Source organism: Crocodylus siamensis, chromosome 1, assembly GCF_052110815.1.
Source record: "Crocodylus siamensis isolate JL-2025a chromosome 1, ASM5211081v1, whole genome shotgun sequence".
NCBI classification, from domain to species: Eukaryota; Metazoa; Chordata; order Crocodylia; family Crocodylidae; genus Crocodylus; species Crocodylus siamensis.
Genome location: NC_143395.1, coordinates 313,780,452 through 313,802,986, shown reverse-complemented (window position 1 = coordinate 313,802,986; position 22,535 = coordinate 313,780,452). Strand labels below are relative to the sequence as shown.

At 36.1% G+C, this 22,535-nt stretch overlaps 1 long non-coding RNA gene across 1 annotated transcript in view; it reads left to right on the top strand.

Annotated features, from left to right (window-relative positions):
• The first annotated feature begins 4,453 nt into the window (after window positions 1-4,453).
• LOC149874773 (uncharacterized) overlaps window positions 4,454-22,535 on the top strand; it is an 81,885-nt gene continuing 63,803 nt past the window's right edge. Inside the window, exon 1 of the long non-coding RNA XR_016439967.1 lies at window positions 4,454-4,541. This is a non-coding gene — a long non-coding RNA (uncharacterized LOC149874773). The remainder of the gene's footprint in view (window positions 4,542-22,535) is intronic.

The following is a 22,535-nucleotide window of genomic DNA, read 5'->3' as shown; positions in this document are numbered from 1 at the left end:
ACGGCATTCTGGCACATACATACGTGGCTGTCGAGTAGTATTCTGTCAATTAAATAATGATTGCCAGTATAGGAAGCAGTCTTTTGATAAAGGACTGATTTTTCTTTTCAGTTTTTTAATAACTACACAGCTTCTCTTCCCATTATGCAAAAAGATTTCCCATTGATGCCAACACAATAAAGAGCTTAAAAGCAATATAAAGAAAAATTAGAACTTCCGTGTTAGAGTATCTGCACAAGTGACATTTTAATTGAACATAACGTCCTTGATCAATTAAGGAAAGGATAGTATGGCTTTGCTTTCTGTGGTACTGTAAACCTTTAAATGATGATTCTTTAACCAAATGGAAATTTGCTCACGCTGCTTATTGTACTTTGGGTATATTATAATATTACAATCATATTAAACTATACTATAATATTATCATATAACAATCCTATAAATATAATGATGATGATTTGTCATACTGCAAGTTGTGTTAGGAGCATAGTTCAGTGCATGGTATTCTAAAGGGTAAAGTCAACCCAATTTTAAATGAAAAATTCAAAAAAAATATTGCACCTGTAACAGATGTTCTAGCATATGGCTAGGGTTTAAGAGAGTGCATAGTTGAGCATAGAAAATAAATAAGGGCATGACAAGAACCCCCCTCCCTTTTGCCCCACAGATAAACTAATCACATGGTCACCAGATGGCATGTACACAACTTTAATGTAGTGCAATATTTATAGCCACCAATTTACAGCCTTTAGAATAGAAGCCCATGTATTAAAATATTTTACTCATCTCTTAACCCAAATGTACCTTCATGATTTTCAACAATATTTTAAATAAGGATCAAAGGAAAGAATTGGTTTATAAACTGGAAGCAGAAAATTCTGCCTTTTGATTGCTTTGAAAGTTCATTGGCCCATGTCATCAGAAAGTTAATCCTAGATTCTAGCTCACTTGAGAAACAATACAAATAGTTGTGAAATCATCTCAGTCTGATTTTTAATCTCCAAGCCTCAAAATTTAGATTCTTACTTGCCCAAAGCCACTATATGTACAGGAGCTTCTATGTGGACCTTTGATCCTTCAATCAAATGCCTACAGTCTGATTTCGTGACCCCTTCAGCATCTAGTTTTGCAGTGGGACTTCATGGGTGTGTGTGACAGTCAGTTCATATTTGATTGCAGGATCAGGGCAAAAGTTTGGATCCTATTATAGATTTCTCAAAAGCCCAGGGGAGATGTGGGGTTATGATTTTGTTTTTTAAATAATTACATAAAATCTTTATGTTGGAGCAATATCTTGCTCTATGTTTCTAGTTCTTATGTTGGATCAATATCTTGTACACTCATACTGTTCAGACCCACAAGAGGGAGCACCCAGTAATGAAGAAGATGTATGGTGGTGTTCCAAAAACTGTACAGATGATATAGATGGAGTCTCTGTCTTCCCCTGTAGATTCAAATAACTAAACACAGAATTCTAAAATGTATGGACATTCCTTCCAGCCATTAACGATGGCATTTGTACTCAAAAATGACATAAATAACATGGAGCTATAAGGGGTTTTGTTTTAATTGAAATACTGGGGTACAGGCATTGTATAAGTAGTGAATATGAGTATGTATGTGTGAGTGTGTGCATGGATGCATGCATGTGTGAAGGAGAGTGCTTAATGCCAAACAGGAAAAAAGCATAGATTAGGTAGTCAAATCAGTATTTTTACAACATTTTAATAGAATATTAGAAATAATACAAGAAATAAATATAATTGGGGAAGAAGTAAAATGAATACTGGACCCATAGAAATCCTAAATTATATTTGTAGAGGAAAGGTTTGCAGAGCATAATATGATGGACTCTACTGTGAAGGAACTCCTGAATAAAATTTCCTTTCTCTCCTTTTGATTTTTCTATTAATATAAAATGATTTTAATAAGAAAAGTTTGGCTTTATCTGTACAAAGATGTTCTTCCATAGCTGGAAGAACTGAGAAGAGAATTGCAATTCTGAAAGCTGTTAATTGAGCTCTAGGTAGCATACAGTACAAAAGCTTCCAAAACATCCAGCTTTAACAAATGAATTTAGAAAGAAAAACATTAAATGGTAAGAAAAAGTAACATTTGTATTAGATGTCTATAGAATCATAGAATCAATGAGTGGGAAGGGACCTAGACAGATCATCTAGTCTGACCCCCTGCCATGGGCAGGAAGGAGCACTGGGGGTGGCAGGGGTCATAAGACCCCAGCCAGGTGCCTATCCAGTCTCCTCTTGAAGATTTCCGGGGAAGGTGAGAGCACCACCTCTCTGGGAAGCCTATTCCAGGCTCTGGCCACCCTTACAGTGAAGTAGTTCTTCCTAATATCTAACCTAAACCTATCCTCCCTCAGCTTGTGGCCATTGTTTCTGGTGACTCCAAGGGGGGCCCTGGTGAACAGACTTTCCCCGAGTCACTGCTGCTGGCCCCTGATACAACCTGATAAGGTTGTAGGTAGCCACACGATCCCTGCTCAGTCTCTTCTTGCGGAGACCGAAGAGATTCAGGTCCCTCAGCCTCTCCTCATAGGGCTGACCACGGAGGCCCCCAGCCATACGACCCTCTCCAGGTTCTCCACATCCCTCCTGAAGTGTGGCGCCCAGAACTGGACGCAGTACTCCAGCTAGGCCATTGTGTAGTACTGAACCTGATTTAAATTATAAAGATACATTTTCAGCTTTGAGCTTCTTGCATTTTATGCAAGCCACTCCAGAGGGATTATGGTATTGCTGTATTCAGTTTGATACTGGTAACAGAGTTAGAGGTAGGTAAAACATAACATATTGACCTTTGTTCCACTTCTTTGCCAAACTTTTGAGTTTTTTGGGTTTTTTTCCTAAGTTTTGAATACTATGTTCTCAATACTATGCTTTAAAGGCCATCAAGAGTATTATAGCAAGTCACAATGTGCTGTTCTGAAAATAATCAATTTGATTTATTTTTAATGTGAATATAGTAGCAGTTTGGCCTGTCAGAAACCATGGGGAACAAGGCTAGATAGTAAGTATTAACAGCTTTCATTTAATATAGTAAGGAATTTAATTAGGTCATAAACAAAGAAATAATTTAAAAATATAGTCTTTTATGCTTAATGAGGTGATGTTATAATTTTCTTCTGATATAATTAATACATGCAAAACTAAGGGTAGGCTTTCTGATGCACAAAGGAGAGCTTGGAGTGAGGGAGGGAGGACATCCTAAGGTGCCAAGTGAAAGTACATTGTTGTTTCTTAGTTTTCATTTAATTTTTTACAACATATTATTTTATTTCAGAATTAAAACAATGTTTGTAAGGTTGTATTTCCTTCCCCCACTCTTTTTTGTAAAAGACAATTGAATCATTTCAAACAATTCTTCTCTCACTGAAAAAAACTGCATATAAGAAGTAATTCTAATTGCAAAGTTGAGCACATGGATGAGTCTCTTCAAGGTGAGGGCTGCAGTAAAATTAATGTTGCTTAGTTGGTCCTACTAAGTTTAAGCTTCATGCCTCTGACTTTAGTCCTTTTTATCTGAAAGAAAAAACAAGTTTGTTTTCTCACCAAACTTTTTTCATGGCTTTCCATTTTTTCAAGACCCTCTAAACATAGATATTATCTATTATATTTCTTCTCTTCCATTGCCAATTCCATCTTTTTCTTCTGTTAGACTGTAATGGGGATAAACTGAAAAGTAATATAGGTCGCTTCAGATACAAAAGATGAAAACAAAATTGTGTTAATATAACAGATGCAACAACTTTGGTATCAACCCTTTTCCATACCCTGTTTATAATGTGAGCCTTTTTAGCATTCTCTCTCACTCTCTCTCAAAAGAGCTACCTTTTCTAGCTATGGTAATGACCCTTGCAGTCCTTTGCAAATCTTGTTTTTACAAATATGTGGGATTTTGACCCAGGAACTGTGATTTTGGCCCATTACTAATTAGTAGCAGAAACTCCCTAGTTTGCTGTCATTTTTCTAGTCTCTCCAAGTCACCATGCAGTTTGATTGTATCCTACTTAGTTTTCCTTTCTTTCACTCACTTATTAGCAAATGTGATCATGGACTGATTTACCCAGCTAAGGAATGAAGCAGCTGTATGGGAAGATACTTTTTTATTTTGATGTGCCTTGGTGCAGTAGAAAAAAATGGCTAGAAACTCTAAATCCATTCCAGAATAGACTACAGTAAGCACCACTAGTTCCTAAATGACAGATGCTTCACCACGGTGACAAAAGCAGCTCTGCAAACCACCTGGGAGTCCATAGCCCACCATTTGTAAGCCATTGTCATAACCTCCTCACCACACCCCAGGAAAAAACCTCCTGTATTTGCCATCTGCTTATAATCTCTCAGATATTAAATATTTTAATGGGCAGGAGTGGCATTATATACATGCTAGTTAGAATGTGAAACTTTGTCCTGAATTGTGGAGAGTTTGAGAAACAAATAACACGGCTATTCTTATATGAATACAACTTTATAATTTGCAAATCTACGTTCTACATCTGAGAGTGCACTATAACCCATGTAAGAAATATTTTTCAGCTTTTTAAAATATTATGATTCATTGCATTATTATTATTATACTGTGTTCTGTAGTTAACAGATAACTTTTGATATATCATAGATTATTATGGACTTTAGAAAGTTAAATGTATATTAAAATTACGCTCCGAGATGCTTGCAGGATATGAACCTGTTTGTTTAAATAAGGCATATGTGTATATATTTCCTAGATGAGGTTTTGTCTAGGTTTGCTTTGTGGAATATGTTCTGACTATTTCAGTCTAGCTTTAAAATAGTTTATATGTAAAGATTCTGTTGTAGCAAATAAGTAGCTATTTCTTCTGTGAAATAAATCCATAGAAACTAATAACCTTTGAAAAAAATAAACTGACTGGACTATAGCAGGAATATACTTCTGTATACATGGAATGGCTTGAAAAGAAACTAAAATAATGATATTGTTTTGATTAAATTATATAGTTTCTAGAGTCCATAGATTCCACATAACTACTATAGGACTATATTCAATATCAGTAGATCCCCATTGGTTTTATACTGAATAAGTTCTATACAACTTTTTAAAGAACAATTTTAGTAAGGAGTCCTAAGGGAATAGAGACTAATAGACTGGGAGCTAGGGGAAGGATAGGATGATGCACGTAGGGCAGGATAATATAGAGTAGTACAATCTGTTTAGGCCTGAGTTCGTTTCTGAATTGTCAGTTGAACTGTACTCACACAGTCCTTCTTTTTTCAGTATCTATACATTCTCTGTACATTCTATAGGTACATAGCTGCTATTGAAAAGTTTGGATTTCACTATCCTTATTGAGTTATTCAATCCAGCTCTTTTTTTCCTTTTTTTCTCTTTTTTTTTAATGGTTGTAGCTCTCATGGGTTGCTTTATGTTAACATAGAAGAAAATGAAACATTCTTGAACCTGAAGTTTTTTGTGACTATTTCTGTGTGCAGTGGGCAGATTGAGTCTTAGTAAAAAACTACTTGTGATCCCAAATTAGGTTACAAAAGTATTTGTATGAACAGATCCAAGACAGATGTATCTATGCTATCAAATATAGGGTGGAATGCTGGGCACAGCTGCTACCTCTGGAGTGTGCAGCAGATAGAGGGCCTGATTGAAGATGTGCACATGTGAGTTGAAAAGTTCAGGATAGGGCCATAAGCATTTAATCATTTAAAGGGAAAAAAATCTTACTTGATGTACATCAGAGAGGTACTCACCTTTAAAATTCACTGGTGTAATTTTTATATATACGAAAAATATCTTTCCCATTACACAGACACCGGGCCATGGCAAATTGTAAAGGTGAGTACTTCTTTGATAAATATAGATATGGATATTCGAGTACAGGCTCAGTCATATTCTATAGGTACAGAAAGTTATTCACTTTTAAAAGCCACAGCTGTGCTAGTACTGTGCAAACATAAGAAAACAGGGGTTTTTTTGCTTTTGAAACCATGGCATAGCTGTGATGTTTATAAAACTGCAGAGCTGTTAAATGTTCAGAGATGGAATTAGGGTTTTTCGTTCATAATGGCTTGATCAAAAAAATAACTCACTTCCCCATAGAACAGCACATGAAAAAAATTAAATCAAATTTTATTATTTTATACTATTTATTTTACCAAAGAGCATTCAGTCCTTATGTTGCTATAAAAGCTCCAATTGTGAGCCTGACCTTGCTTTTGCTACAGTTAATAAAAGTCACATTGGGCCCTCTTTCAGGCTTTTCAAGTAGTGGAGAAAAGTGAAAAAAAAAACAATTGTCTACTTTTGTGCTGTTATTTCCAGCTTCATTTTCTTCCAAATAAATTATATTTAAAAATAATTAATTTCTTTTGTTATGAAGCGTTATATTAATGGTATTTTTTCACATGGAATGACTTGTTCTGTTATGAATAGAAGTTAATTATGCAAGTGTAAGTGCTGCAAACTAGCTTCACATTAACTCATCTTGAAGTAATAGATAGGAATTTTGTTATATGTGAAGGATGCAGAACTGAGCCCTGAGTTGGCACTTGCTAATTCAGTGTTATTTTAGAATACTGCACAGACACTTTACAAGTGTGGTGCAATGAGACTACATGGCTGAAGCAATGTGAAAAGGCTGTCATTGCTAGGAAAACAGGCACGGTTTCTTGAAAAAGCAGAGAACTATTTATAGGCTTGCCTTAGAGTGTTTTCTTCCTTTCTGTTAAAATGAAAATGCCTCTATAGAGTTCTGTAGAGTATAACATGGCTACCACTGGATTTTTTGTTTTAAAGATACCTTTACCAAAAACACAAAGACTGTTCTCAATGAAAATGGTAATTGATTTAACTTGAGCTAAATGTGGGAATTTTGTCTTTTTTTCTCATGGTGCTATTTCATCCTTTTAAAATGATAGAGCATCTTCAATTCTGTTTAGCTCAATGGAGCTGTGGGCAGTTAGTGTTTGAATATCTGGTGCTAGTTTGCAGCAAAAACAGGTAAGCACTGGTTAAAGTATTCTGTATTTGAATTACCTCTGTAAATTTATATTTAGAAAGAATGAAATTTGATCCTTCGGACTATCCTTCTCATAATGTATCTTTCTCTACCCTCTGATAGTGTATTTAAAACTTTGGGGAAGATTTTGACATTGACAGCATTTGATGAAATGATCTTGGGTTTATGAAAGTTATGTATCTTTGATCTAGTTAATCTATAAATTGTATCTCTACTCTGCCTTCTGCTTGATTTAAGATTAATGCCGGGCATGTCTACATTAGACGTTTACTGCACAGTTGACTAATTAACTGTGTAATAAATGTCTCAGGACAATATTCATAAACTCCACGACCAGGTAGTACTTGTAAATACAAGAACTATCCTTCTGTGGAGTTTTTTTCACTTGCAGCAAATCATGTGTAGCAGGGCTCTGTGAAATTTCACCAACTGTTTTGTTTTGAGGCTGTTTCCACTCATTTCAAGCTCAAAACAGCAAAATCAAAACAAAATGAAAGACTTTGAAACAGCCTCAAAATGAAACGAAAGCAGCCGAAACATTTCCAAAGTTTCAAAACATTTTGAGTTTCAAAGCTGGGCTTGCTTGCAGCTAAAGAGAAACTAAGGAGAGAGAGGGGGAAAGTGGGGAAGGACTGCTCTGATATTGACTGCGAAGCTGGCCAGTGACTGTGATCCTTCCTTGAGGTCCCTTCCAATCCCCGTGCTTTGATGGAGGGATGGAAAAACAGCATAGATGCATTGTTTGAACTAAGCTTTCCTTGTGCCTTCATACTTACAAGTGACACAAGTATTGCTCTGAACAGTTTGAGGTGCAGTTTTCCCAGAAACCCCTGCACCTATCTCCTTGAACCTGGTAGGCTTCATGGCTCAGAAGGGGCTACCACTCCTGCAGTTTTCACCCTGCTGTGCCTTACACTCACACACGTGACACAAGTTTTGCTTGTCAGCAGCTTGAGGTGCAGTTTCCTAGAAACCCCTATACCTATCCCCTCAGAACTTGGTAGGCTTCATGGACTTAGATGGAGCTACCATCCCTGCGTGTTTTATCTGAATCAGGCAGGGAATGATAAAGTTATAGGCAGTTTCATGCTTCTCCATTATAGCCTATAGGTAAAATGTCAAAACAGCATCAAAACAGCAAAACGGTTTTGATTAAACAAAACAGAACAGCTGCTGGCTGGCTAGCCCCATGCTAAAGCACTCTCATACCCCAGCCAGTCCCTCAGAATCACACTGAGTCTGGTCAGAGCAGCCATGGCCTGGCAGGATGACCCTCAAGACCTCCTGCAAGCCAGGGCTGGAACCTGGCTCGATGTGTTGTTGTTCAAATGCATGTGTAAACCCCACACCCAGAAACTTCCCAAGAATAATAAACTGCTCCACAGTTCATTGCTGCCCACAAATACCACATGTAGTCATGCCCACTGCTAACTACCTTTCTTTACATATGCTGAAGGAGCCCATCTTTGTATCCCAGAGGGTACTTCTAAATGTGGATTAATGTGCTGTAGTTACAGCACATTAAATTTAGTATCTGTAATCACACATTCCTTCTTAGTGACACTAATGCATAGTAGGCTAATTCTACTGCACATTAGCACAAAAGCGTTACTTTTGCTGTGACCTGCTAATGTGCAGTAGAATTAGTTTTGTGTAGATGCACCCAGAAAGTACAATCCTAATTGAAGGAACAGAATCACACCCATTGGCCCATTATATCTACTATTTGGGCAAAAAGGGTTAGTCTGTTATATCCTGAAGTGCATGCTTACTAGGCCCTTCTGCACTCATTTCTGATGGCAGTTCAGACATGCTGTCCCATTTGGAGTCATTTTGTATTCCCTCCTCCAAGGGTTATAAAAGAAATTGTGGTACTGCTGTACCTCTAGGTAGCATAGTACAATATTGTATATATGTTGTGAGCCATAGTCACCTAACGTAGAAACCAATAATAATAACATATAGCACTTTGCACTTTCAAATTGCTCTCTGTATATTAAAGTTAACTTGTGAAATGAAAATAAAATTCTTTTGTACTTCCTTCTCCTTTAATTACTCATCCTGCAAGGAACTTCATATATGCATACCTTTATGTTGGGAATGCAGTTTGCTTCCTGCTTTCTTTTCATAGTCTACACTGGCCAGGAGGTCTGTTTTGTTTTTTTTTGCCACTTTAAAAAAATTGAACTCTCCAGTCTTGACTTCCCTGGTTGATATGATAAGGGTTTCCTAGTTATTAATGTTTATTTGGGATTAAATTTGCAGTAGGAAGGGAGAGTTTCCTGTTCCTTGGGGCTTGGTACCACAACAGAATTGTGTCAGACCATGGGAAGCTCTAACATAGATAGGGACCATTTATTTTTATTGAAAAATTTTTGGTGTAAAATACAGATTTAGTTACACTGAAAAATTTCACAAATTTGTTTTGTTATTGCAGTATTAGAGTAAAGTTGCAACCTGATGGTTCAGGAATTATGTGAGAGGCAAGGATTTTTGGGGGGTGATGACTTTTATTGGACTGACTACATAGTTGGAATAAAGTTAGAGAAAGGACTTTTAATGCAAGACATTCTTCATCAGGTCTGAGCATGGAAGCTTTTGTTTTTGTCAAATTGTTCATTGTGGAAAAAAAGAAAATGAATGAAAAGACTGAGAAAGAGTTGAAACATTTTATTATGTTCTATTCAAAAAGAAATGTTTCCATTTAGTGATTCACCTCCTTTGTGAGCATTCAGAAAAGAAAAAGATGAGATTTCATAAGAATTTATCGGTTGCATTCAGGAGAAAATATTTAATGGATCAATGCATTCATAGCCTATATGACTGGAAGGAAAAATTATGATCATCTAGCCTAATCTTTGCACAATGCCAGGCACAAGAACTTGTCTGAATTGATTCCTATTCAAACTACACCATATCTTTTACAATAACAACCAATCTTCATTTTGAAATTCCCAGTATCTTCTGTGTTACATACCTTTTTGCTTTAAAAAATCATTTATATAGATTTTTTTTTAAAGTCAGAGGATGTTTGATCTCTGACAACTTGAAACTTCTAACATTTCATTCACATTAAAGTCCTGTACAATGATGTAGATATTTGCTTAGATAATTCAGGAAAAGTGGAATGTTAAATTTGATTAATTTAATTTTTTTTACTGTTTCTTTAAAATAGGAGAATATTTTTGTGGTGATTTCCATACCTAATAAAGAAACCTCACATGGAGAAACATTCTTTGCTTTGCAGTTCTCTTTAAGTAATTAATGAGTAGTTTTTCATAACTTTAAAGAATTATGACATTGGAATGTCAATATATTTTCACCTGTTTTCTCATGTTTTTTACTTTGAGCACCCTACTGTTGGTCTTATAACTAAAACATTATCAAATACAGTGCATATAATGGAAGTTAGAGCTAATGATGTGCATAGGCAAAATCGAGTATGTAGAAAAGCAAATAGGGTCTCTGTAATTTACCATTTGGAAAATGAGGGTACATTAACGAATGTGTAAATTTGGAATAAGCCACAGATATAGTCACTGTCATTATAAATTCATCATTATTCACTTGCAATTAGCCCAGAACTTGTGGTATTTCTATTCTTAGGATAAAAAATACAGTACATTTATTTATGTAGAGTGAGATTTAAAAAAAATGCTCAACAATGTCCTAATTTTTCCCCTAAAGAAGAGTAGTTTTAATACTGATTTCAATAATAATGGAGTTAAATAACTCTAAATACTTTTGAAAAATGTTCCCTGAGATGAAGCATTCATATTAATGGCATCCATTCTGTAGCAAAAGACAGGGTATTGATGCACCCACAGACAAAGCCCTGAAGGCTTATGCTCATCTGATTTAGTCTATAAAGGGGTATCTACCCTCACTTCAGATTAATTTGGCTATAATATTCTATTGCATATTACTTGCAAATAATGAACAAAATGGGCTCAGTTTTTATTGAAAAATCTATAGCTTTTCCTTATGTAGTTTATTACTCTCTTCTTACTCTTAACCAAGGAATGTGGTAATTCTGGCAGAGACTAAGATTTAGGGGATTGTTCATGCAACTTCCATACTTGCACAGGATTTTATCTGAGTAAGAGTTTGAGAAAGGTTTATATGGCTCAGGATAGTCCATTTGAGCTTCTCCTTGATCTTTGTGTTTCTGTGGTAGCTCTATAATGACATTTTTAGATCTGTAAGTTCACCTAGAAGCTTTGGGTATTTATTTCAGGATAACAGTGACTGATATGTGAAACAAATGGATTAAAGCTAAATGCCACTGTGGAATTAAATTATTGCACAGAGTCTTATTTTTCATTCAAATACATCTCTGTCATGGGAAAAATATAAACCCCACCTACCTCAAGATATTAAAGTTACAGCTATTGTGTTTAGATTTACTTATTTTAATAGAGAGCTCTCTAAACTTGTACAAAAGGGTCAGCATTAGCACTTCCATTTCCTCCCAGTAGTGAACACAAGCATTATTACTGTTGATGTCCTGCCATTTCTTCTCAATAGGGAGTACTTCAATATCTCTTCTTCTGTGTTAATAACTCTAGGCAACTGTTCACTTCCTGTGCATTGTACAATTCTTGGTAAACTCCCTGAGCACAGTAAGAAAAGTACTGAAGGAAAAATACAGAAAGTGAACCATATAACTCACGTACCTGTGATTACCCCATGATGTTGTAATCCTGTATAATAATTATATAGAGTTAAAGTTACTTAAAGTCTGTTTACCAAATCCCCTTAGATCATTACTAATAATGTTTGTTATAATACCACACTTTGTCCCTTGTCAGGAAGCACATATGCATTTCCAGCGTAATTTCCTTGTCTTATACCCTCTGACCAAGCTGTTTAATATCTTGCCTTTGTTTTTGTTCTTCATATTTTCCATGACTGGCCCAGCAGAAAAATTAATTCTGACTAATCAAAGGAACATAACTTATATTTTTGTGGCTTAAAAGAATGTTCAGGGCTCTAACAGCTTCCATCCTGTGCTTAGTAATAAAGTTCCTTGTTTAGTTTGTATCTAAAGGCTGGATGATGTTCTTTAATTTCATATTTGGTTTTACATCTTGGTTTTTCCTTTCTGAAATAATAGAAAAGTCTAGTAAAATAATACTTTCAGGATTATGCTTTCTCCCAAAGTTTTTTCTGGCATATAGTATATTTTGCTTTAAAAAGTTTGACTTTAGTCTTGCTCTAGTAAGCTTGGATTTATCTTGACATTCTTCGTTGAATAAAAGTGTTTTTAAAGGCAACTGGGTATTGCAGTGCTATTTGTGTAGCAGACAAATTATATTTATCTTTAATATATTGCATGGTGTTGCACTAGAATTATCTATTATACGGGCATGCAAAATCAAAGAAATATAAGGTGTGTGCAATGTGTTTGTAAGTCTTCACAAAAGCTACTCAAGTATATCTGCAGTCCTCACAAGCTTAGCACTCTTCAAAATACCATATTTCGAAGGGTAGGAAAAACTCTCTCCATTTTTATACCATGTTCTTTTTCTGGATCTTTACATTTGGCCTTTTATTACTTCTCTTAGTTTATCCCCTTTTCAAACTCAAGGGTCTTTTGGAAAATAAATTAGGTATCATTTTGGAAACTTGTTCATTTTTCTCTCTCTCCCGGACCATCATATGTACAAAAAGATGATTTTCAAGGGATAAATTTCAATAATGTATGCTTGCATTAAATACATTTTAATTTTTCTTTGTTATATATTAAGAGAGTGGTAAGTGATGAAGGGAGCTTTTTAAGGTGCACAAACACTTGCAAATACTGTGTAATAGAACAGATCTAAAGCCTGTTCAAATAAGTTGAAAGATTCCCATTTACATCAAAAAAGCTTTGGATCATGTTCTTGAGGTGCACATGCATATCTGGTGGGATTTTATAATATTCATTGGGAGCAGTGGTAGCAGCAAGGGGAAAAGGAACAAGAAGTGAACTAAAAGTGTATAGCACCTGTCACGTTTGTGTTGAATTTGAGCTGTGTTCTACAGCCCCGAATTGTAACGCAAAGGAACGTGTTGCCTGTGCAAGTTCCAATGTTTTTTTAATAAGCTAAAACTATCTCCTTTTAGACAGGTGCTACAGAATTAGAATAAAATAATATGTTGTTTGGTTTGGTAATTGGAGACAAGCTTTGAAGGCTATGGGACCAGCTCCAGAGTCCATTAAAAACAAATCCCATTGATTAAAAGGGGCTTTGGATCAAGCCTTCATTCCCTCAGTGTTGTTTACCTGTTCATTTGGTTCTTTTTTTAACCCTAGGGACCCCCTTAACCTATAGGTGAAAGGCTTCCAACTGTCTAACTGTCCTGCTCAAGAATGAGCTAAATGTTAATATTTTTAATCTCCTTCAATTCAACTCTGACTTCTATTTTTACAAACCATAAATTGTAGGGAGATATTTCCCTTTGCTTCAGTGCATTTACTTTTTCTGAACCTGTAAAAAAATGTTTTCCTTTTGCCCTTTCTAAGTTGTGTGAAGCAGATGTTAATATTTTATATACAATTTTCCTTAACCCATAATTGGCAATAAAGACAAAATAATTTAATGTTTCAAGATTCCTTAGTGTTAACTAATTAAACCAGCAGCAGGCCTGGAGCATGGGACAATGGCAAACTTTCAGATGAATTAATTTTATGGAAGACCAGCTGAGTAATTGGACTCCAATTACAGGCTGTTTAGCTCCATCATCACCTTCATATATAATTAAATTCAATTGGTTGATACAGCTTCTATTTTTATGAGGGCACTTATAAGCTTTTTGAACCCCACTGTGACTTTGGATCTAGGCCAATCAATTATTACTCATTTCTCTTTCAAATGGAAATTCTCTAGATTAGTCATATCTTCCATAATGCATTGCTCACATTTAAAAGATCTGTCTATAGTGCATTGCAGCTGAGGCACAGATACGGAGAAATGTTTATGCATATTTATATTCTACAAACAGTATAAGCAATGTAATTGTATGTTTGTTATGGGTACTGGTAAATAAAAGCTAAATACTTTTACGACTTACCTTGAGAAATATGGTGCCTTATCATGTAGATCTAATTCATCTAATTTTCAACTGCTGTTATTGTGTGGATTACAAAGTGATTATATAAAATTACTAATTAGTGCTAAAATTACCTTTATTGGTATACAAAGTATGAAATATGTAAAGTCATCTGCATATAGCTCAGTTTTCTATAATTGTCTAGTCTTCCTAATACATTCTTTTCCAAATGAAAAAGTCATTCATTCATAATTACTAATGAAAAACTTGTTATTGCTTATTCAGCTACACAGGATTAGAACAATTTCTTGTCTTCTGACAGGTTGTGGTTAAATAAATTTGACTTGTGGGCAAAAGATTTCCTCTGAGAATGCCAGAACTTTTTTCAGTTTTATATCTCCCTGTTCTGAAATTAGTGCCATGTTTTTCATGGGGAAATAGAACATAGATCATTAAGTTTTGCTAATAATTCATCACACCTAACTAGCCTGTAAGGAAATTAGATGCAATGACCAGACATGTATGTCACTTTTGCCTGCTCTGAGTATATTAGTTCCAGTGTGTTTATTTTCAAACTATCATCAGTAGTAAAACATGAATAAATAGAAGTAATAGTGACAGCAATGATCTTTTTCAACTCTACTGATGATCAATAAAGAAAAAGGCAGTGTCAGCTATGAAATATTACTTTTCCTTAGATTCTTCAGTTAGGGAAAAATCATATCTGCTTCATCATTTCTCAGGCTCTTGCATTTGAATATAAACCATTGATAAGATTTATAGGAAGTGACATTGAGTAATGCTGAATTACAATGAAATTCCTATAAAACTGCGTGTTGCTTCTAAATGAATAGTATAAGAATAGATTAGTGATTAATGGTGTTTCAGTAAGTAACCAAAAATTAATGATGTTTGGCTATTTATTATAAACTATTTTGAAACAAATGCAGATAACAACATATGAGAAAGGTAGTTGTTTTTGTCTCCTCACCTATATTTATGACAACTTAAGTATTCATGACTAATTAGTAATTAAAAAGAAAAACAACAACCTTTACAAAGCCAAAATATAGAAAAAGAAAAGTGAATGAAAGCTTTTGCTAAAAAAGAGAAAAAATAGGCTATTGTTTGAAGTATAAATCTGACCTTGTATGAAAGCTCTGAGCTATGCATCTCCATATGCCATTTTGAAAATAAAAAGTTTTCACATTTTAAGTTTGAATGTAAGGGATACAATGTTGAAATAATAATAGCAATTGCACCCATTTCTGAGTGAATAAAAAGTCTGCCTTGGAGCTAAGTTTAAAGGCAAATAGAGATAAATATTATTTTTATTTTGACTACTAGTCTTTCATCACAAATATGGTGTGAGTTGTTGCTATTGATACTTAATATTCAGGTTTTTATTTTGAAAATTAAAGACAGAAATCAGTTTAAATATTGAAGCACACTATGTATTTTAGATAACATACTTTATTTTTAAAAAGTAGACTCTGCTGATATATTGGATTGCTTCCAGTGTCAGTGGCTCAACAGCAGTTGGTCCTCTTGATGTCGCTACATATTTATTAATTCTGTTTCACTGTTAGAAAGAACCAGCATTTATATGGTAAAGAACATGGCATAGTTCAGAACTACTGCACTTCCAGGGAAGAGAAAAAATTACTGGAGCTGTCACTGATCTAACAGAAACTCAATCTGTGAGAGAGGAGGTCCAATGGGCTCAACCAGTTGATTTTTAATGGCCAAACTTCTTAAATTACAGAGTTCTTTTATACAGGGAAATGATGAATGACTAGGCCCAAACTTTAGTGCCACGAATGTGTTGAATTCTGCTTTTTTCTTTCTCCTCCTCCGCCCAAGTAAAATTTATTTGATTTTATTTGAAATATCAGTTAGAGTTAAGGTTCAAAAAATCAAGTAAACCAAACAACACTCCTTCCCACCCCCAAAAAAATCCTGAAGTGGGATTTCTCAGACTTCAGAAAGTTGTATGCTTCTTTCAAGAAATAGAACCTAACATATCTTTCCTCTGTGCCCTCCCCTTACAACTCTGGTATGTGTTGATAAAGGTCTTTCCATGTTAATTTATATAGTCTTCATTACATTCAGTCTTATCCTTCATGCTCCCACTTTGAAAGCATGTTCTGCAATTCGCAAAATGCTGGCTTAAAACGTCAGAAAAATCAAATGCAGGTTGCATTCCTGTTCTTGTACATCTGGTGGCCTTGCTGTTTTAATAAACAACCAGTTTGCTTTGTTAGCAGCGTAGCTGCTATTAACTGCTGAATCCTTTCTGGCAACTCTGAACACAAATAAACTAGGAAACAATAAGGAATAAGAGAAGAGTATCAATTGGTGAGTCATACCCATACAGCTCCACATGTGCAGAAGTGACTAGTTTTCTATTATTTAAAATAGTATCTGCTCAACAATTAGACATAATTGACCATTTGTTTCACTGGAAATGGAATAGCTTCTTGGTAAAATCCAAATGCTATGGAGAGTGTGCAGTACAATATGTTGCTCCTTGAAACTTTGAAGACACTTTAATTTTTAATCATTGATTTCTTCGGTATTCCCCTCAAAAACATTATTCCTCATATACAGTACAACAAGGAACTGTGTGTGCCCATGGCCTCGGCTTGACAAAGTGCATTGAGAAAGCTGGCTTCCTGGGTAGAAAAGCACATCAATAACACAGTGGGAAGTGGCACCAACAGAAGGTAAACACGGGTCAGTCAGGGAAAGCTTAGTAGGTGGTGGGGCACAGATCTTCAAATACAATAAAGGGAATGACATCAGAGAGATTCATCTTTCTCTTTGCTTGAATTCTCAGTTATTAACCAAGGCATAACATCACACAGGAACAACAAAGGGGTAGAATCAGCCAGTTTTCAGCTGCCTCACAGATGGCACCTAAATGGCAATTTCAGTGTTGCTGAGAGAATGACGGTGCCAATTGTATTATACGAACCATTCAGCTTAGAAAAAAGTGTGATGCATAAATGTTCTGGTTAAGTAAATATTATTCAGACATGTAAGCCAGTAGGCTTACCCAGTTCTCTGTCATTATTTATTAGGTATATGTGAACAGTACATAAGAATTTCAAAATCTGGAGCATAATTTTTCTGTCAAGGCCTGGCAAAAAATAATAATAATAATAATAATAAAAATAGCTGCTCCATGTATGTGGCTGGTTATATTTTACAGCTGAGCAGGAAAACATTTGCTTTTTATTTCAGCTAGGTACAGCAAGAGATGTCTTCAGTATGAAACAGACTTTTATTTTTTCCATGCTGTATTAAAGTCTTTTCAAAGGATAATACAGGAATTATTAGGAAGACAGGAGGAATTTCAGTGCTACTAACACTGGACAGGATGAGGCATTTTGTAAGTTATGTATAATGACTGGAAAACGTTTGTGTCTATAGAGCTGTATAGACTATGTGCTTTATGTGCCTTTCTTTCTTGATTATGATTTGTATCCTCTCTCTTACAATTCTGCACTTCTGATTGTAAAAGTTAGGGAATAGGTTACCACATATTGTATGTGAAGAGTCATTGTACTTCCAGAAACTAAAGCTGGTGATGGATCACACACTTCCCTTACTGGAGAGTTTTTCAGTTAAGACATTTTTAAGTTCAATATTATTTGATTATTTCTCCCATAGTTAAAAAAATAAAATTATTTTTGGAAATAAAAGGTTTAGGAGATTATTTCATAATATGGGTAATTTTTCTTAGGGGAAAATACTTTAGAGATCCTACCCTCTAAATCTACTTGCCTGTACTTTGACACCTTTGCCTCATTTCTCACTGTATTTATTTGCTAAGTGTGAATATTGGGGAAAAAGTGATAGCTTTTGTAAAAATTACAAATAATAAATATGGGTGGTAGCTAAATTTTTGATATAGGTTAAACTTCAATTCTGATATCATTAGATGATTGCTTTGCCCACCCATGCTCCATCCTAACTTGATCCAGGATGAGGAATTTTGTAGCATATGGAGTGAGTGGTCACTGTAAAGCTAGGCCTTCCTGGACTTGGACACAGACTTTCTCTGTGGGGTTCAAAATTATGGCCGTGGAAGAGGTTTCTTCCAGATGCCCTTTTTGGTGGATGCATTTCCAAGCCTTTAAACCCAAGTGGTTTTGCTTTGATTCATTATGTTAATGGTTTTCACTTTATCTGTTGGTTTAAGATTAACCTCAAGGAATGGAATGAAAATGGTAACAAAATTACTTTTTTATTATATTTTACAGAAGGTGTAAAGTTCATCTCAGATTTTTCTATAAAATTCAACTAATGAAGGAAAATCAACAAATCTTAGAGCCTTTTTATTTGAAAACAAATATCTTTAGAAATATTGTAGCTCCTACTTATTTAAAGAAACTAATATCTAGAATTGCATGTCCACAAATGGAAATACTGTACAAGAATTATCATCAATATGAGGTATCTGAACTGTAATTAAACAGTAATGCCAGACAGGTGCCGAGCGATGCCATTTACTCTGCTGATCCATACAAAAATGTGTCCGTGTTAGTTATGCTTCACTCTCTCTTCTAAGCCTGTTTACTTCATCCATCTGTTGCTTCTCCTCAATAACTATGCTTGTAAGTTATGTAGGACTGACACTTTTTATAAGAAGTTTGAAAGATGCATATTATAATCACTGGAAAATGCTCTATGCACTCTGATCCTTGAATAAGACTTCTAGGTACTACTATGATATAAGTAATAAATCATAATACAATATTTGACCAAGTTTCTGCAACTTTGCTATATAAACATGAATGTTAATATTTATATGATCTTGGTATCAAAAAACAAATGCACATATTTGTTGTAATTTTTTCTACTTATGACAGATTTAAAAACACATAAACAAAAGCTTATTGATATGAAGTCATCTTCATTGGATCTTGTTGCTGATCAACATGAGCAGAGGGATTACTGCTCAGTATGGTACCCTAGACAGTCCATAGTCCTTCCCTCTCCTTTACCTTCTGGCTCCAGATATGGCAACGGGGAAGCAGAAGAGTGGAAGTGGCACAGAAGCAGAAGCTAAAGGGTCACTACTGATTGGGGGAGATGACACTGATGGGTGTGTCAAGCAGCCAAAAAAACCGCCAGTTTTTAGCTGCAGAAAAATGAAATGATATTCCCCTAGCAGCTGCACTGACACCTCTGCTTTACTCACTCTACTGTGAGAGCCTGAGCTACTGCAATATGAGTGCAGGGGAAGAAGTGACAGGAGACAGAAGGGTGAGATGCCCCCCACCCCTGAGCTTGATTCTGTTTCCTCCCTCTAAGGAAGGGCTTAGGGCTCATGGCCTATTCACCCACCCATCCTTATGCTATTGAACACAAAACTAAACATCTCATAAATTTTGTTAATATTCAGTGGGCACATCAACACGTGCAATTAATGTGACTGGATATGAATATACTCTGGCTCAATTTGACCTGGAGTAAACTAATCTTGACACCACTGTTCCTGGGCCACTGGTGCCTCCTGGCTCTGGGGGGCACCAGTGTCCAATTGACGATAGGGGAGGAGGGGGGAGTGGCCGATTACCAGCCCTGGAAGCACCGGCAGCAAACCAGAAGTGCCACCGGCGCTTCTCAGGGGGGCACTGGCCAGCATTCCCCGCTCCTGGGCTGGCGAGGGCTCCCACACATCTCCAATGTCACTCTCTACATGTACATTTAAGCACAGTAATTTACTGTGCTGCTGGATACCACTGTTATCTGACGGGACTATCCAGCAGTACAGTAAATTAGTCTACTGTGCCCTAATTGCCACACACATGTAGACAGTGACACTTTACTGTACAGCAAATTAGTCTGCTGTACAGTACAGCATCTCGTGTAGATGTACCCAGTACTAGCTGTTTATCCATTTCCAGTGCTCTCATTACGATAATTCAGATAATCATAAAAACATAGAGAAGTAGGCCTGGAAGTGACCTTCACAAGTCATTCCCCCTGCAGTCCAGTAGTGCTGCCAAGTTTCTAGAACTGTGGGGAGCCGTACAATACAGATGACGTGACTCTGCAGGCCAGATCTGGCACCCCTGATCTAGTCCAACCCTTTCTCTGAGGCAGGATCTTTCCTAACTGAGCCATCCTATACAAATCTATTGTTTAATATTTTCAAAAATTACACAGTCAACCTCAACGGAATATAAGACATAACACCTTAACCTGCCAAAGGTAAATCAGGAGGGCCACAGCAGCCAATATCCTGCTGCTGCAAAGGTTGTTAATATACACTCAAAGATTTCAAGAAGAGGGCCATAACCCCTGCTACAGAGGAAGACAAATACCCCCACAGTCCATACCAATCTAACCATAGGGTAAAATTTCTTTCTGACCTCAAATATGGGGATTGGATTGATCCTGAGGGTAGGGGCAAGGCTTTCTAGCCATAAGCCTCTCAGTCCCAGCAGGAGCATTGGTACATCCCAGCCAAAATAACCATCACCAACTGTTCTAATAGTGAAGACATTTTTCCTGATATTCACTCTAAGCCTATTTGCTACAGAATCTCACTCAGATTCTAATGTTACTGAAACATAGGGTTGTCTTTAGATGTGCTTTGGGGTGGGGTGGGGCATAGGGTTGCCTTTAGATGTGCTTTGGGGTGGAGTGGCTCTAATTAAAGTGCCCACACGATATCATGTATTCAGTCTCCTGCACTTCAAAATGGTGACAGGGACATATTAAATGTTTGATAAGCTTTAGTTAAAGCACTCCCACCACCAGTTTGAAACATGGTGATGTTGCATACCCATGATGCTGCTGAGGCTGCTAGAGCCTGCTAAGTATCATCCTTCAGCAGACTGGATTTATTGAGTTAGCACACACCAGAGCAGGTGTCAGGCATGTGTGTATGTGCCCAAAGGTTTTAACTTCTCCATTTTTTTAGTGACATCATCCTTTCTTCCTTAGATTATGGTAAAAGAAACAACATACGGTCTAACAAATTATCTTCAAAAGAAGATTTTTGATTTTATAGTTATGGCTTTGATTTTTATAGGCTTAAGTATAATCATCATTTTGTATTTGATACTTGTTCGCAATTTGGCCTTGTTTGAGACCAACCTGAACTAGAGACAAATCTAAATTAAGAAAAGGCGGCTCTGAACAGTTTTAAAATATATATATACACACAGGTTAGATTTTTTACCAAGAGAGCTCACTTTGTAGTCTTTAAAGTCAGCCCTTTCCTAGTTATTCCTGTTAAAGTTGTTTCACTTTATAAACATGACAAAATTTTCATTGGTCTAGAGAGAGACTGGCTTGGTTACCTCCTGGTTATGGCTGAGCAATACTGACAGATTGCTTTTTACACATTCAGGAGGTTTTACTATAGGCACAGTCCACTAGAAAAGTGTATTCCTGCAACAGTGGAAATGTACTCCCGCAAGAGTGGAAAAAATATCTCTGTTTTGGCAACTCAGAATGATGCTGATCCTGTAGAAAACATGATGCCAAAAATCTTAAGACTTAAAAATGTAAGACTGACATTTAAACGTTTTAGAATAGCCTTGATGGTATTCAGTACACCATCTTGTTTCAGTATTGCTATGCTAGTTCAATTACATTCAATTTCCAAAATTCCTAACTCTGTATCCTGGGTGGTAGTTAAATAACTTGGCAAACTTTAGAGTATCAGTGGCTTAGGGAAGAGGAGTATCTAAAAGGGGGTATTAGTTTTACTTTGGTGACGGAAATGCCATCAAAATGTTGTGGAGCTGAAGTCCACTCTGTAATAAGGTAGACTGGCTCTTTAACCCTGATGACAGTCAGTCTAGGAATAGAGTCCCAATGAATAGACAAATGGATTAAATGAATAGACATGGGGAACCAGCTTGGCTACAGGAGCAAAAGAAATCCAGATATAGATATATATATAGTGGTTAATTTTAATCATGGAAAAATGTGGATTTTGGGTTACTTTTTTAAATCTGAAAATCGGGGATTTTTTTAAATAGAGAAAAAACCAGCATCCCTGGTTATCAGTAATCCTCCAAATATTGAGAACTTATATCTCTTGGGGGACTTCAGTATCAGAATGGTTTTGACAGTGAATTCTGCTCAGTTTCTCTGGGGTCACCTAGCACAGGAAGTATGAACAATAATGGAAAAAGGCTGACTACTAAGTTCTGCTCTGAACTGAATACCCATATTGGCAAAGCATCAGGTGTCATAAGCATGCTGAGAAAATGTGTGAAGTAACAGCAAACTAACTACTAAGATCAAGGTCAAAGAATATCATGCTTGGATCATCAGCACGCAAGCAGAAAATCCTGGACTATGTATTCAAGAAAAGCACCTCAACAGCTTTCACTTACGTTGCTGTAGCAGGCTTGGGTGTCCATCCCCAGCATCTGACGCACCCTAGTAGTCAGCTTGTTTGCTGTTCTTTCCACTGTTGCTCACCTCCTGTTGTTTA